At 40.6% G+C, this 18710-nt stretch overlaps 1 protein-coding gene and 1 long non-coding RNA gene across 2 annotated transcripts in view; one reads left to right on the top strand and one right to left on the bottom strand.

Annotated features, from left to right (window-relative positions):
- The window catches only part of LOC128026729 (orexin receptor type 2-like), a 69857-nt gene that overhangs the window by 27213 nt on the left and 23934 nt on the right, over positions 1-18710 (top strand). The window lies entirely within an intron of this gene.
- Positions 3444-5094, bottom strand: LOC128026750 (uncharacterized). Its single transcript, XR_008186514.1, has 3 exons — positions 4946-5094; positions 4357-4436; positions 3444-3627 (listed from the first exon to the last, which is right to left on the bottom strand). It is a non-coding gene; the product is annotated as an uncharacterized LOC128026750 (long non-coding RNA).

Raw genomic sequence — 18710 nt, 5'->3', positions numbered from 1 at the left:
AAACATGCATTGAAAATCAAGCAATGATCATATCATCTGATGTCCTGTTGTTTTTTAAATAGGGTACTGGTCTTTTAGAAATTGAATTTCAACAATCCACAACTACATTATACCTTACACCACAACTGAAAATATATATATGTCAGTAAATCAAAGCAATCCGATCAGAATCCTTCAGTTACTGCAAAATACATTCATACATTCATGATGATCACCCACGATGGTCGTCATTTCAAATTTTCTAAACCATTTTATGGGTTTACATTTATGTATTTGGTGGCATGATTACTGCTTCACTGATTTTAGCAAGTTAATGTTTTAGACCAGGGTTTCCCAAACGAGGTATCATGGGGGAACTGCAGGGGGTTTGTGAGTTGATGAAAAACTAATAATTAATTACACTGAATGTAAAATTAAAATAAATGGGCCTGCACGATAATTGCAAAATGATCTTCTTTTAATCGCCTCAGAGCAGCTTGGTTCACAGTAAATGCAGTGACTCCATCTCTGCTTGTGCTGTGAATTGAGCATACATTTGGCAATACAGCATGTGCTAGGTTTACTTTATTTACATGCTTACATCATTTCTTGGACAAAACTTTTGTGGACAGACGTTTACAGCATTTCACCAGTATTTCACCAAAATAAAAGATCAAGGGTTGGAATGTTTGAAAGTGAAGAAATCAATGCATAAAAAGTCATATGCATATTTGACTGTGGACTTAATCACAATAAAAAGATTTAACTTTAAAGTCAAGCTACAAATTAAAAATAAAACACCAATACAATATTAAATATTTATTATATTTAACTGCATGTCATGAGAACATTTACAAACATCAGAGAAACATGAACATGCAAATGTTGTTGAATTATTAAAATAGTAACTATTAAGTTCTAAGAGTAGGGACACACCAAACTGACGCAGAAGAGTTAGCACTGAGGAAAACCAATGTCGTTGCCTCATGTCATCTCACATCGTCTGTGTCTGGGCAAAATAGTTGCAACAGAACACACTGGACAGACTACAGTCGACAGCCAACTAGCATATCAGCAAACACAGAATGTTGCCCTGCTATTATATGGTTCCCTTTCCTATTTCGATACATATCATGACACAGGACTGCACTGAATTTTACCTCAGTAGAATTTAGTGAAACAGCTGTCTATGAAACACTGCATACTTTACCACAGTACAATATAGGTAGTGGCATATGTAAATACATCTGTCGTTGATGATTAGCATGGCTGGATTGAGTTATCTGACAAAACTGTACCTTCGTGGGTTGTGGTTCAAAGTGGGTTATGTATCAATGATCAAAAGCACGATCAGAAATGCAGCATTCGGCTAGTGGCAAGACAGCAACGTAATGACATCATATAATAAAAAAAAAAAAAGACAATTTGACAAATTTCTGGATTTTTATAAGGGAAAAAAACAGACTACATAGATTGTTATACTAGATAAATAAAATGTGCACTGTTTTTATTTTATTTTTATTTTACATAATTCCCAATTATTTATAACTTCTAATATTCTTCTAATATTATAACTTCTAATATTTGTTCAGCTTTACATTTTTATTTCAACGTAGTAATTAGCAATTAATGTTTTAAATTTAACTTTATATTTGAACAGATTTTACAGCATTAAAATTTGTTAAGGGTCAATATCATGCTATCTGCATCTCCTGCACTCCATCAAGCTACTCCCATAATAGCTGTCATCACTCAAATTAATGCACGACTCAACATCATCTGTGTGTAAGACTCTAATACAATGGTGTAATTATTGTAATTATTATATGACAAATACATTTTTCAGTGAGTAAAACGTGACTCACAAAAAGTGTATATTGTATTAAAGGCATTATATTATCTTTTAATTTTAAATGATTATTATTTTAAATTATTGTACCTAGATCAGTTGGATACTCTAGTAAAAAAGTAGCGATGGTAGCGAACAGATTTTAAGTATCAGTTCTGCTTAAATAGATCGGTCCCACTTTATATTAGGTGGCCTTAACTACTATCTACTTACATAAAAAAATAAGTACAATGTACTTATTGTGTTCATATTGTATTGTTAAACACTTTTGCTGCTATTGAGGTGGGATGGGGTAAGGTTGGGGAGAGGGTTGGAGGTATGGGTAAGTTTAAGGGTGGGTTAAGGTGTAAAGTATGGGTCAACAGTGTAATTATAAATGTAATAACAGAAATTAAATACAGATGTAATTAATTGTAGTTTTTTTTTTTTTTTATATATATATATAAGTACAATGTAAAAACATGTATGTACACAATAATTACATTGTACTAAATTATTAATTAAAATGTAAGTACATAGTAGTTAAGGCCACTTAATATAAAGTGGGTCCAAAAGATCTAATCCTGTTTACATGAAATAAACTCGCTCCAGAGCAGGTTTGAGCTTAAAGACCTGTTGCTATGACAGCAACTCTAGGATGAGCTTCGAAGAACCAATCAATCCAAGATCATCCCAAATCGTCAACAGTCAATTCCAGCTAACCGAGTTCGCAATGTACAAAGAGCAGGGTAGCACTTTATTTTACAGTCCTGTTCCTCATGTACATACTAGGTACTTATTATAGTAATTACAATAACTATGTAATAACTAGGTACTAACCCTGAACCTACCCCTAAACCTAATCCCATGTAGTTACCTTGAATTATCATAACTTTCTTAGATAAGTACACTGTAAGTGCACTATAAGTACAAGTACACTTGCTGTAAAATAAAGTGCAACCAAGAACAGGCCCCACACTCTTAAAAGAAATGGTTCTATTTAGAACCAAAAATGGTTCTATCACCCGCTTCATATATGGAACTCCAAAATGGTTCTATATAGAACCACTTTAATGGGTTCCATAAAAAGAACCCCAAATGGTTCTTTGAATCCAAGTTAGATGGTTCTATATAGAACCATTTAAGTGTTCTTTATTATTAAACAAGTTAAAATTATTATTGAATAAGAAAATATAAACAATCCAGAAAATTCAAAATGTTTAAATTTATTCAACTGTTTATACAAAAATATTAGTGTCATTTAAAATTGCACCTCTGTATACTCTGTATTAGACAGCAAATTTCACATTTAAGATGTTTAATTACATTTAACCATTTAGTTTGAATTATTTCATTTAAGCATTTTCACTTTGTAATAAACATACATAAGCTTGTTTACGTACATATACAGTACTTCACTTTTACATATATCTCTGAAATGAGGAAAAACAAATCATTTTTGATATTTAACAGTGCAGATAAAAATCAAAACATGAACTGTTAAAACAACTATTAAATAGCTCTACAATTTACACAAGTTGACTGTAAATTTTCAGTACAGGTTTTGGTGTTCTTTTGCCGTGCTGTTGTCTAAGTTTAAGCATATATTTTTAAATAAAAGTCATTGTATGCTTAATGTCAACCGGGTACTGCACATTGAAGAGAAAATAGACTGCAAATAGGCATTCCACAGCCTGTGTCATGTCAATGTCTGCCTCTCTTATGATGTTCACATTGTCCATTATAATGCTGACACTTTCAGCCTTGAGGGGATCAGGAGAGCCGTTAAACACTATGGTTGGTGTAGCACCTTTGGGTTCCTGTAAAACAAACATTTCACCTTTTGAGTGCTTTTCACCAATTAACAGAAGTCATCAAATAGACTTAAAAATGACCCCATAATTTACTTACCAAAAAAACAACCAATGTATATGACTGTTTCTCCAGTTTAACACAATCTGAGATATATTTAATAATAAAAAGCTTTGTAATGTGTTTGAATGTCAACATTACCACGTCAGTTCCACTTTGATTACTTTGAATCTCATCGGTTCTTTCGTTCTTTTAAATGAATAGTTCATGACACAACACAGATATGACAGCTAAAAACGTGACACGCAAGAACCAACAAGACTCATAATTATCGATGTAAAGCTGATGTGCCACCCCATTGGATGTTATTCCCTTATCTATACATAGTCTAATTATAGCAACCTATCTTGGCAAATGTAATCTCACTAACGTACCATTTGTACATACCATTTTGCTTTAGAAGACAAGTATTAACCCCTGGAGTTGTATAGATTTCTTTTATGATTTAAATTGGGGTGCTATTCAATGACATTACAAAGCAGTGCAAACAGTACAAAGTTTATGACTAAGGAAGAGAGTGAGTAAATTATAGGGTAAATTTTTTTTTTTTTTTAATTGTTACAAATTTGGCATAAGGGTGAGTAAACTGACTAATATTTTTATATTTGCATGAACAGTTCCTTTAATTCAAGTCAAGTGCATCAAATGTTAATGAAACTACAGAAGACTATACTTACACTATCTACACAGTAGAGGAAGCTGGCGTTTTCTCTAAATAGTGCTGGCAATAAAATGAGTGCAGCATTACTAACGAGACCTACAAACAGATACAAATTATTGTATATTAGGTACAGAATTCAATTAAAGGGATAGTTTACCCAAAAATGAAAATTCTGTCATCATTCACTCACTCTTTTCATTTTAAACCTATATAGCTTTCTTTCTTCAGCATGACACAAAAAAAAAATATATTTTGAAGAATGTTGGTAACCGAACAATGCTGGTACTCATTCACTTCTATTATATAGACACCAAACCAATGGGCACTGTCGTTGTTTGGTTACCATCGTTCTTCAAAATATCTTCTACTGTGTTCTGAAGAAGAAAGCCATAAAGATTTGAAATGACAAGAGGTGAGTAAAGGATGAAGATTTTTATTTGGGGTTAACTGTTCCTTTAATATTTGCATTATTTTAATACATGTTTTCACTTATACAATTTATAGGAGCTACAACCTTTACATTGACAATGCAAACAAACAATGCAACTTTACACTGGGCATTGAACAGATAGGTTAGATGGGGAAAAGATATATGGTGTAGTTACCTTCTGTGGTTTCCTCTGCTAGTCCAATGAGATTGGCGTAGTTTTTTTTTTTTTTTTTTGACTTCCTTCTTTTGCACTCCTGATGATGTTTGGGGCCATTTCATTCAGAGATGTTTCCATGTTCTTCGCCAAGTCTGTTCCAAACCTCATTTTCATTTCATGCAGCATCTTAAATACAAAACAACAGTACATGCTGTCTCAGTCCCAATAACACAGTTTTTAAATCAATTCCAAGCAAAGAATTTTGGTTGTTCTCTAGCAGATCATCTTCAGGAACCTCCTCCTCACTTTCATTGTTCTCTTCAAATAATGTAGCCTTTTCAAATAGGGGATGATGCAAAACTTGTCTGTGCTTTCGATAGATATGGTTTCTGTAACTTGCAACAGTTTTATATCTTCTAAAACATCCCTCAATGTCACAGGTAAAACTAAAATCTGCTTGGTGGTTATGTTGCACTTGCAGGTGAGTTAGAAACTTTGTGAGTTGAAACTTCACAACATCACAAAATGAACATTTATAAATTTTCATCTATAAAGTTACCTCTGAAACTTTCTTTTGCATCAATGAGGTTTATAGGTTCAAGCCAGTGGCACGTGTCATCTACTGACCATTTATCAACCATGGTTATCTGGGGATTAAAAAAATAAAGCATAAATAACACTTCGTAAACCAACTATGCATTAAACACACCTAACGTTAAACATTTTTGGCTTTAGAACATTTGATTACTAAAATGTAACCTTGTGCTATCATCACTTTAATCCAGCGCATGCGTCACAGTAAACATAAAAAAAAAACGCTGCACTGCAACTGTGTCTTTGCACAGTTTTAATAGCTACAGACCGGCCGGAAGTTTTGAACTGTAGCAGTGTCCACTTTCCTGCTGAGTTTAGCTCCAACCCTGATAAAACACACCTGAACAAGCTAATCAAGATCCTCGTTTGGTCTGGGTTGGAATTAAAAAACGGCACGAAAGTATCTTGCGGGCCAAAGTTAAGAACTTCTACACCTGTTAACATAGGCCTGGGAAAAATACTCACCGCAAAATGAGTAGGCCTATATGTGAAACTGCGACACACTTTCACATAATCATTCACCTCCGTCTTCCACCCGGTTGACTTTTATTTGAATCGGCGCCGTTTATTTGAACAACGAGTGCTCGCTTAATTGAAATGAACGTTAAAATTCACGCTTCTGACTCGAAGCTCGTCTCCTTATAACACAGCTATCTTACTGTAGTTAACGATTCCATTAACATTAACAAGGAAATAAAGGAAGACTGTATCTTAATTAAATTAAAAACCGGAGCAAAATTAATTTAACAGGGCTAGGACCGATGGCTGACGAAGCCCTTACCTTAGGGTATGAACGAGCAGAAATGGCGGACTCCTCAGTTTGAAAAATTAACTGTCACTTGTCTCGACTCCTCTCACGATTCATCTTCGCCCATCCACCAATAGGAATTCAAGGATGACGCAACGCATATATGCCACCGGGGAGGGGGTATTTTTATGATGATTTGTTTTTTAATGTTCCCTTAGGTAGATTAAAACCATCACAATATGGTAAACAAAATAAAGAAAACTTCTGGTTAGTTTGTTTTTCTTCACAAATTGATTCGTCAAAAAGGTAAACTATAATGTAAAGTAATATAAGTTTCATGCTAATGTACAGCTCAAATCATACATTGAGTAGATATTAATCTTTTTGACTACAGCAGTCATTCTCATGGGTCTTGACTCAAAATGCTTTGTGAATGTGTTGAGTAAGGATAATTATAGTGTAATCTTTAGTTTACACTTCAGTCATAAAACATGAATTATAGAACCATTTTAATAAAAAAGGGTTCTTTGCATGCAAGGGTTCTACATAGAACCATTATTTTGGTAAAAGGTTCTATTGGCCAAGTACGGATCCCAAGGGTTCTATATAGAACCTTGAGGAACCCTTTTTTTTAAGAGTGCAGGTACAACATTCTGATTGTTTGCATTTTGTTTTTCAGCACATAAATGATGTACTCGTTCTAATAAATTTATATTGTAATTTAGTGTAATTTAATGATAAAATGGCCTGGTCCTGCAGATTTGCCTTATACAACATTAGGAAGATTAGACCCTTCCTTTTAGAGCAAGCCACACAACTTCTTGTCCAAGCTCTTGTTCTCTCCAGACTGGACTATTGTAATGCTCTCCTGGCAGGCCTTCCTGCATGTACTATCAAACCTGTACAACTGATCCAGCATGCAGCAGCTGGTCTATGCTGTCATGCAGGGATGTCTTCCCAACGAGGTTCAAAATCCCTCTCACAGACCTTTTCCTGGACTGTGCCCAGCTGGTGGAATTACCTACCTATCTCAATTCAAACAGCGGAGTCTTTGCTCATTTTCAAAAAACATCTAAAGATTAATATTTTTCGCCAGCACTTAACCAACTGACGCCTGTTTCACACATACTCCGTCTGCAGTGCGTATGTATTGCATATTTTTTTACACACCCATGTTAACGGATTCCAGTGTTTAAACTGCACGTGGTTGTGTTCCAGGAGCAGTGCATCTGCAGCAGTGCAGCGATAATTTACTTACCGAGTCTATTTTTTTGCTGTGCTGCACGCGCTGAATTAAAGTGAAAATTAGCATGGATTGACACAGAAATGCAGTCATTTCACAATAAATGTTTACTAATTAAAGCCTACCGTGTTTCACACACAACACATGGGTTTTAAGCTAGGTTTAAAACAAGAAAAAGAGCAACTTTAGATAAACAAGGCAACGTCTCGGTTACGTATGGAAACTCTCGTTCCCTGAAGGAGGGAACGGAGACGCCATGTCGGTGACCGACGAATATGAGATATCGCTTCGATAGACCAATCTACTTCGAGTATAAACCAAACGAGCCAATGCGCATTGTCAAGCAATTATTGCATCCAGCTGACGCTGATCACTGCTTGAGTATAAGAAGGCAGCAGGTACAATGCATACCAGTTTTTTGCAGAGGAGCCGAGCCGGGGACCCGGCAGCTCAGCGGTGGTACAGCAATGGCGACAGGACATGGCATCTCTGTTCCCTCCTTCAGGGAACGATGGTTACCATGCGTAACCGAGACATTCCCTTTCAGTCGGTCACTCTCGAAGCCAGGTTGGTGACCAACGAATATGGGATCCCCATCAAAGCGCCATGGGTGCTGCCCCTTCCAGTGCCCTGTACGAGCCGCCTGCACCCCTATTAGGTGTAGGCCGGGGCTCAGAACAAGTAGCTCCACTCACCGTTGTCAAAGCACTACCTCACTGGGTGAGATTTGAGGTGATTAAAAACCCTCTTGGGAAGGCAGAAGTCTGCCGAGGGAAACATGGGCTCTAAGGCTATACCATGGACTATACACATACGAGTACTGCTTAGGTCTCAATATGGAACCCACCCTCCCATGGTTCTCTCGGATTCATCATGAAGGCCTGGCGCCGGACGTTCCGCCGCGTCCAGCTGCTTAGGGTGATGGAGGATCTCAACAGGGTCTACAGTATGGACACTTTAAGCAACGGAGCAGTTTGAGCAAGCCGACACTAACTGGGGCCTCTCAGTGCCACTACCCATTTGAGGTGAGAACACAGGAGGATACTGGCTCTACACAAAGGCCATAGAACCTAGCGAACGTGTTAGGGGTCGCCCAGCCCGCAGCTCTACAAATATATGTCAGTGAGGCGCCACGAGTCAGCGCCCAGGAGGATGCAATGCTTCTAGTTGAGTGAGCTCGCAACCTGAACGGGCAGGGCACATCCTAAGCCTGATAAGCCAGGGTTATGACATCCACAATACAGTGGGCCATCCTCTGCTTAGAGACGACACTCCCCCTCTGTCGGCCTCCGTAACAGACAAAGAGCTTGTCTGAGGTCCGGAAGCTTTGTGTCTACATAGCACCTTAATGCTCGGACGGGACAAAGCAAAGCCAGGGCTGGGTCTGCCTCCTACAGGGACAGCACTTGCTGGTTCACCACTTGGTCTTTGAAGGGTGTAGTGGGAACCTTGGGCACGTAGCCAGGCCGGACTTTGAGGGTGGAGGGAGACAGCCTTCGCTCCAGTCCTTGCTGCAGAAAGGACAGCAAGACCGCAATCGGTCATCTTCGGGGGTCTTCTCAGCGAGAAGAACACCACTCGACAAACAGGTTCCACTTCAAGGCGTAAGCGTGTCTCGTAGACGGTGCTCTTGCCGAAGTGATGGTGTTCGCTACCTCTTGGGGTAGGTCACCTAGAACCTCCGCGTCCCGTCCAGGGTGGGTGCCAAATGGTGCCCCATCTCTGAGTCAGTAGATCCTTCCTCAGAGGAATTGGCCAAGGAGGGGATGTCGAAAGGAGCACTAGTTCAGGGAACCAGGTCCGTGTGGGCCAATATGGCGCTACTAGCAAGACTTGCTCCTCGTCCTCCCGGACTTTGTACAGTGTTTGGGCCAGTACGTCCGTGCGGTGAAGCGGTTGGGATGAGAATCAGCACCTCCAAGTCCGTGGCCATGGTTCTCAGTCGGAAAAGGGTGGATTGCCCACTTCAGGTTGGTGGAGAGTTCCTGCCTCAAGTGGAGGAGTTCAGGTATCTTGGGGTCTTGTTCACGAGTGAGGGAAGGATGGAACGTGAGATTGACAGACGGATCGGTGCAGCTTCTGCAGTAATGCGGTCACTGTACCGGTCTGTCGTGGTGAAGAAGGAGCTGAGCTGTAAGGATTTACCGGTCAATCTATGTTCCTACTCTCACCTATGGTCATGAGCTGTGGGTCATGACCGAAAGGACAAGATCCCGGATACAGGCGGCCGAAATGAGCTTTCTTCTTCGGGTGGCTGGGCGCTCCCTTAGAGATAGGGTGAGAAGCTCGGTCACTCGGGAGGAGCTCAGAGTAGAGCCGTTGCTCCTCAACATCGGGAGGAGCCAGCTGAGGTGGCTCGGGCATCTATTTCGGATGCCTCCTGGACGCCTTCCCAGGGAGGTGTTCCAGGCACGTCTCACCGGGAGGAGGCCCCGGGGAAGACCTAGGACATGCTGGAGGGACTATGTCTCCCGGCTGGCCTGGGAACGCCTCGGGGTCCCCCCGGAAGAGCTGGAAGAAGTGGCTAGGGAGAGGGAAGTCTGGGCATCTCTGCTTAGACTGTTGCCCCCGCGACCCGGCCCCGGATTAAGCGGAAGATGATGGATGGATGGATGGATGCCTGGAGATCTGCTTTAGGGGCACCCCTGCCCAGAGAAATGCAAAATCTGACCACAGAGTGAGGGTTTGGCGACAGGCCGGTGTAACTTCCACTCCCACCTTGGGACCCAGCCAGTGCTGGAGCGGTCTCATATGTATTGTTTGAAACATTGTTTGATAGTTTGACGGGGGCCAGGATGGGAGGGGCAGCCTGACTGTGCCCAGCTCCACGGCACAACTTGGAGCCTGCTGCAGATGCGGCACGTGAGTGGGGGCGGATGCAGGGGGCTGTCCTCGGCGACGAGCAGGCTGGGGCACTTGTCTGTTTTCCTCATGTCTGCCAGACCCAGCCAGAGATGGTGCTCCTGGACCACTAATGTGGACATCGCAAGTCCCAGCGAACTCATGGTGACCTTCGTCGCTTTAAGCGCAAGGTCAGTGGTGTTCGGAGTTCTTCCAGAAGCACTGGATCGTGACCACCCTCGTGCAGGTCCTTCAGTGCCTTAGCCTGGTGCACCTGCAGTAATGCCATAGCATGTAAGGTGGAAGCAGCTTCCCCGCAAACCACATAGGGACTGCAAGTCAGACCAGACGAGTGCCTACAGGTCCGGGATGTGAGCACTGGATCTCCACGCCAGGAGGCAGCGGAATTAGGACACAATTGCATCGCTACCGCCTTCTCCAGCGACGGGATTCCTGAATACCCTTCGCTGCAACGCCATCGAGGGTGGTGAGGGAGGAGGTGCCCACGGGCCAGTTTCTGGCAGTAATAGGTGCTGTCCACGACTTGGTGAGCTCGTCATGCACGTCCGGAAATAAAGGCACTGGGGTGGGGCACTGAGAAACAGCGCGCGCCACCCCAAGAAACCAATCATCCAGCCGCTAGGATTCGGGAGGCGGTGGGGAATTCCACTCGAGCCCTACCCATTTCACCTGCTGCCTTATTATACTCACGCAGTGATCAGCGGAAGCTGGATGCAATAATTGCATGCCAATGTGCATTGGCTTGTTTAGTTTACACTCGAAGTACATTGGTCTATCGAAGCGATATCCCGTATATTCGTTGGTCACCGATGTGGCGTCGAGACTGACCGACTGAAATGGAACATAATATATGCACTTTTATAGAAGCAGAAAAACAAAGTTATTTACGACCTGTTGGATTGCTTGTAATAACGTTTTAAATGCAAAAGGCACGAGAGTCAACTGTTTCTGTCAGTGGTGAGTTTTAATTTTAAATGTTTGTGATAGTCGAACAAGAAAATTATGCTAAATGTTGTTTTTAAATGTGTTACCACTTGCTTCAGCAACTTACAAATCTAGCAGTCAAATGCATGAGTAATATGTTGTTTATATTTGATTTTAAATTAATGTCTATGAAAGAGTGTTGCTGTACTGTGATGGAGTATCACAATGCTGAAAAAGCTTGATTGCTGAATATTACATTGCAATGCTGAAATTACATGATTTGAAATCAAAATAGTTAACAAAGGTTGTGTGTATGTATGCTTTGTGTACTTTAGCACTGTTTTTTTTTAATGTAAGGGAAACAGGTCAATTTAGCTCAAAGGGAATCATTTAAGATTTTAAAGGGAATTTGAACAGAATCACTGTTTCACGGCTGATCACTGCGATTCACTGAACAAGCCGTTTAACATAAAATCTGCGCTGGATATTAATATCAAAACTATAGTGAAACACTATCAATTAGCACAGTAACAAGATCGGCAGTTTAAGACATTAACTTGTAAGCACAAAACACAAGATACTTCTCTTTTCAATATGAATAAGGCTTTATTAGATAAATCTAAGACATATAAACTAATCTAACACATAAACGCACGCACTCACACATTCACACAAGTTGCAGGAAGATCGAAAGTTAGGAAAAGATGAGTTTAAGAGAATGGAAATATGGAATCCCAAGTTCACAGCAATACTTTAAATTGCATAAACATGAACAACCATCAATCACGTAATTAGCGCTCACACTGAGTTCCTCAATGAGGTTAAAATTATATTAGATACACCAGTAATGGTCACAGTCTGGAGGTAAAGTTACTTGCATCTCCTGTGAAGAAGGAGCCTCGGTGAAAGGGCTATCCCGAGGTCGTTGATTGTCTGGAAGTTCAGTCTCTGAAGTGACGTCTTGGGAAGCCCGTGTTTGTTGGGCGTTGGCTGAAAGTCGTGAGTCGTGTGGGCTGGTTGAAGTTGAACTGACGTTACAAAACTTAACTCAGAACACAAAACTCTCAAACGGAAAAGAAAAGAAATAAAGTTTGAGAGACTAGGTTGTGTTCCTTCTCATCGTGGCATAGTAGTAGCAGGCAGGCACGCTGGAACCGCGCTCAAAGAACAATGATGACTAACCGCATGGCTAAATGCTACAAGCTAAAGCTAGGTAGCAAAGCTACAAGCTAAAAGCTAAGAGCAGGCATGACTAATAGCATGACTGATAGCACGAGCAAGGCTGGAACTAAAAGCCAAATTTCATGGTGTCCAAAGTATTTAAACTTCCTTGTTGGCCACCCCTCAAATGTTGCCTTGACCAATCAGATATGGTCTTGGCTCGGGGGTATCATAAATCATTTGTTTATCTTACCAAGCATGTGGTTCCTGCCCCGCAGGGTCTGACTTTGGACATGATTCCTATAACACGATTATGATATATTTTACAAATAAATGATTGTCAGGACAATATCAAGCAAGAAAATTCGATTATATCAATACTAGACATGACTATGTATCCTATAGTTATCAAAAGACATACACAATAAGTGATTATACATGATAGTCAAATGTGTGGGTTACACATAAATGAATATGGAGTTAAGCAATGGAATGATTCATTTATAGGTCTTTTTGAGTTCATTCTGGTTCATATATAATGTACAAAAAGCAGTTTCTTTGCCATTCTCTGGCAAAGGGACTTTTCTGTGAAGACAAAGGTTTAAAGCCCTTCCCCCTTAGGAATTTCAGTCTGGTTCTGCTGGGTGGGGGAAGTCAATGCAAGTATTTAACTTGATCTCCTGGGTTTACATGTGATGTCCAGCGTTGCATTTCAATCACGAACAATAAATTTGACAATCTCTTCTTCAAATTAAAATTGTCAATAATTGTTCTATTGGTGTTAATGTTGAAAGCTGTTGTGTGAACAAGTTGGTTGGTTGGTTATCTTGCTTGGTTCTTGTGGCACTAGAACTGATTTATGACTTCCTGAGGAGTTCGGCTCTCGTTTCAATGCACACAGCTCTGATAGACTCTTTAATTTGTCTGGTTCGACTCATTTCTGCTACATAAATTATAAATAGCTTCGTTGCTCAAGAGCTACATTATCTTTCTCAACAAGTAGCTGGTAACATCATTCTTTCTAAAGGAATTGAAGCCACAGCTTAACTGTTAATTAGGCCTGGGTTTTGACACAAATTTCACGATTCGATTCACAAGCTTGCGATTCGATTTATTCTGGGTATATATCGGGTACATGCCAAATTATCTCAAATAAAAAAATTCTCTGAACTGATGTAAATTATACATGAGTGGTGCTACATTATTATAAAGTTGAAGGTAAAATTCACTGATTTGTTAGATTACTTGGATTATACATTACTGTCTGATTACAGTTATGAAAAAAAAAGTTACAATTACATAATATTTCTACTTCAATTATTTTTTTATAAATATAAAAAAAAAATGGTGGCTGTGATTAAAACTTGATGGATTTATTCAAACACAAACATTAAAGAACAATAACATTTATAATGTTGATGTGATTTTCTGAGGTACATGTTACTTTACGCTACATTGCTTATAAGATGTTATATTGACATCTTTGCGTGGAGGAAACAATGATTGAGCAATTGAGACAGGATATGGATTGTAAAGTTGTACTCTTTCTTTTAACTTCCCTTCGGATGTTTAGTCATGCTTTTTTGTGCTGAAACTGGCATTGATGTGGAGGAGATGATTCATGTGCGCCTCATGCTGCCATGTCTGTTGATCTGAGGTGCTACAGCGATCTGTCACTCCACATTAAATAGCGAGTAAATTGAATACTACAATACAATGGACATAATCTGAAATCTGACTGAGACTTTGTTTCATATTAAAAGTACCATAGCACACTGCTTATTTCAATATATTGGATGGGAAGTGCCCTTCAATCTTCCATCCATTAACTGAAAACAGTTTTACCCATCCCTACTGTTAATGGAGAAATGAGGCAAAACAGTTGTAATGCATACAGTACGTGCACAGCCTCTCTCTCTCTCTCTCTCTCTCTCTCTCTGGTGTAAATAAACTCCTGGTGAATTACAATGTTCTGAGAATAGACTATTGATGTCAAAATCGATACACTTAACAGATATTTCCGTATTGTGCAGGTGGGAAGCTCTGTTTTGGTCTCTTTATATCAGGCAAACCCAGTTGTGTTCCTCTGCATCCACATTAAAACATTGTGTAGCCTATATATTATGCTCTATTCATAATTTTTTTTTTTTTTTAAATCTCACGCTTTTCTACTCAATTTTAAACAGTGTTCTTGTATTCAAATTAAGCATGGTCCACTGCTGCACTCTTGCCACGGCGAATGTTTTTTCAAAGATGCCCTTCCATGCTTTTCTGGATGCGGTCGTTACCTGCTGCCAAATGATGGTCACGCTGTCATCGCTGTCTGGGCATTAAGCACGCTTTTGCTTTTATGGACGAGTCATGCTCCCATTGTGGGAAAATGACCGTCTTGGAGTTGCAAACCGGGCTGTGTTTCTTGCAAAGGGGCTGGGTACTCGTGCCTCTAGATCTAGGGTTCCCCCTGGCGAAAGGCTACAGTGGTCTGATGGTGAATAATTATTAGAGGAAACCAACCTCCGAGAGCTCCTCCTTCCGCCGGCAATTCACAGCCAGTGGGGCTGCCAAGAGAACAGACTGGACCCTCTCATGTTGTAACACTTGTATTTTTTGGTGCTCCCCCAATGATCGGATGCCGATCACTGCATCTGTAGGTGAGTCAGACCTTTTGTGAGAGGATTATCCGGCAGCACTGCAACCCTCTGGGCAACCAGCTGTGCTGTATTTGGATATGGAAATAATGCCTTTCCCGGGGTGCCGAGAGCATCTGGCTCGAGCCTTTGCAGACAGTTGAGCTGAAGTTTCTCTAAATGAAAACCATCAAGAGGGTAGGGGACCTGCACACATTTTCAGTCAATGATTCATGCCTAGCTCAAACAACTAGAAGGGTTGCATCCTCCTGGGTGCTAGCTTGTGGCTCCTCACTGACAGATATTTTTAGAGCTGCGGGCTGGGCAACCCCCAACATGTTCACTAGATTCTATAGCTTTTTGTGTGGAGCCAGTATCCTCCTGTGTTTTCACCTAAAACAGGTAGAGGGACCAAGAGTACCTGTGGCACTTTGGTAGGGATCCCATTTCATCAGTCATCTTCAGAACATCTCCATTATGTATTGTAACCCTTGTTCCCTGAGGGAGGGAACAGAGACGTCACATCCAGTCACCACAGCTTCTGTACCACCACTGAGCGTTGAATATGCACTGCACTTGCTACCTACCTTATACTCATTCTGTGATCAGCGGCAGCTGGATGAAATAATCGCATGCCAATGTGCATTGGCTCATTTAATTTACACTCTAAGTGAATTGCACTGTGTAAGCGAAATCCAAATTTGTTGGTCATCCGACGTGACATCTCTTTCAGGGAATGAGGGTTACATTATTTAACCCTGATGTTCCTGTTTGGTTATATTTTTTGACAACCAAGAAATAATATATATAATAGATATAGATAAAACGGTTATCTCTTATCTCTGAATTATTACTTAAAATGTATATAATTAAGTGAGTAAATATAATTTTGGATGGATTTACTGAAGATCAAATGTAAAATTTACAGACTTTACTTTAGTGTTAAGAAATTAATTTACTGATATCCAACTTTAAAAGTACAGTAGTAGATCTCAAAAAATGGTAACATTAGCCTTATAGCACTGGGAGCAAATGTCCCACCCACCCTGCAATCGCTGTCCAAAGCCATACCCCCTGAAAACATTTATGCTCACCGACCAGTATACCAGAGATAACATTACTACAATTGGCTACATCAATACACAAGACATGCAAAATATGTGTGCGAGGACTGGAATTGGGAACCACTGAGCTACATCATGTGTCATTACCCAGCCAGAATTTTTTTCTACAATACCAGGAATTAAGTAATGTTTATTCCTATAGCACATTTCAAGAGCAAGTGTAACAAAGTGTTTTACATCAAAATAAATTAAAAATCTATTAAAGTAAAAAAACAGACATGACAATTAAAATAACAGATTAGACAAATGAAAGTTTAAACAAGTGAGTTTTCAGCTGCTTTTTAAAAATGTCCACAGAGTCTAGAGATCTCAGTTTCAGAGGAAGAGCATTCCACAGCTTGGGAGCAACTACCGGGTTGTTGATGTTTGTCTGCCATTCTAGCTCTGTCTGCACAGAATGCGTGAATGTGCTGATGACATACATTGACAGGCAGGTAGGAAATTCATTCAAAATGCTCTGACAGAGCATTTTGATTGGACATACATTTCTTGGTCCTGCGTCTTCCGCAGATAACATAAATACAGATAAATATTTAGACCACTTAACTTAAAGGGGCGGTGAAATGCTCGTTTTCACTAAATATCCTGTTAATCTTGAGTATCTATAGAGTAGTACTGCATCCTTCATAACTCCAAAAAGTCTTTAGTTTTATTATATTCATAAGAGAAAGATAGTCTGTACCGATTTTTCCCGGAAAAACACGACTGGCTGGAGGCGTGACGTGTGGGTGGAGCTAAAGAATCACGAGCGCGAGTAGGCTTTTGCGTTGAGAGCGTCTGTGACATTACCGTGAGAAAAAAAAACCATCATCCAAAACAAACCATGGCTAACAGTCAGATTCAGCCGTTTATTTATGATCCAGAATCAGATCCCGAGGCTGAAACTGAACGAGAGCAGCAGCAGCAACAACTCGCTCCGAGCGGGGCTCAAATCCGGGTCTCCGGCATGGGAAGCAGACGCTCTAACAAGGAGGCAGATATATTTTAAGCAGTTTTACTCACCGCCTGCGGTTTCAACACACGATCGTGACCCTTTTTCGTTGGGATTGCATCATCCTTAAGAAATAAACGATACGCAAATCCGTCGTCAAACTGGGCCTTGTTTGTAAAACAAGCATCTTCGAAATGCAGGGAACAAACAAAAACACTTGCACAACTCTGTAAAAATAAACTCCTGCATGGGAATCCAACTCTTTAACAGTGTAAAAAACTCAGTATGCATGAAATAGCATTTCACCCCCCCCCCCCCCCTTTAATGAACTGCGTCAATAAGGGCTTATAGTCCAAATATGCATATACATGGAGATAAATAGATATGTTTACTCATGTTTATTTCACATTTCTACAGACAGAATCATAATTTATATTAATTTTCCAATGATTTATGCTATCTGGTGATAATTAACTGCTTCCAGCGCTGTCTTTGTGTTTACTCTTCCATGTTCGCGCTGAGATTGACAGAGATCAGGGGCCCCTTTCAATAATGAGGTTCAATCAACTCTGAATTAAAACTTGAACTCTTGAGCTGACTTTCCAGATTATCCACTGGCCCCCTGCTTGGGGAGTGAGAGGTGCCTTCACCATTCCCTAAGAGCAGCTTCCTCTCTCTCTGGGTCTCCCTCAGGGGGCCTTTTGCTCTTCTACTTACTGCCAGGTATTATGGGGCCCTGGACAGGTGGAGCTGCCTGCCTACGCCCAGCTCCATGGCGCTGCTTGCTGGAGGATGCTGTGGAGGCAGCAGCTGCTTGCCTGGCAGGGTGTGATGAACCGCCTCAGTCTGCTTCTGTGCAGCTGAGAGCTGCTGGGCCAGGCTCTCGACTGCATCACCTAAGAGGCCGGTCTGGGACTCAGGAGCCAAACTTTGTTGGGGTCCCTCATATTGACCAGGCACAGCCAGAGGTGTTGCTCCTGGACCACAAGTGTAGACTTCACATGACCCAGGGGGTCAGGCCGGGGTGGAGATTTCCACTCAAGTCGTACCCTCTCAGCAGCCTGGGTAAGCATAGCCTACATCTCCTGATCCAATTCAGGCTTTGCCACCGCCTAGAGATCAGCAGCGCAGCCGAACCCTTGAGTGCGCTGAACGCGTCGCACACAAGGCAGTTTGCTAGGAGCAAAATGATGCTGTCGCTCGGCCCTGAAGTGCAAAGCCTGTATGCTTGATAAACGCATGCCAGTGTGCATTGCCATGTTTAGTTTACACTCGAAGTAGATTGGTCTCCCTAAGCAGATCCCAGTTCAGTGGATGTTTCATCAATAATCATGTTGTTTGCATTCACTCAAACTGATTTGCTGAAATCAAAACAGGCAGAGGCAGAGGATTTTTAAGCCTTCCTCAATTGGCTACAGTGTTGTTGTAATGCTTAAATATAAAAATTAATTTGAAATAACATAGTTAATTAAAGTAATTTTAATATTTGGGATTTAAGAAAAATCTGTGGCTATCATAGCATCAATAAGTTATTTACAATGATTTGTAAGATTATTTTCAAAAAATGTA

This window comes from Carassius gibelio, chromosome A13 (assembly GCF_023724105.1).
Source record: "Carassius gibelio isolate Cgi1373 ecotype wild population from Czech Republic chromosome A13, carGib1.2-hapl.c, whole genome shotgun sequence".
In the NCBI taxonomy this organism is placed as follows: Eukaryota; Metazoa; Chordata; class Actinopteri; order Cypriniformes; family Cyprinidae; genus Carassius; species Carassius gibelio.
This window is presented reverse-complemented; position numbering and strand designations above follow the sequence as displayed.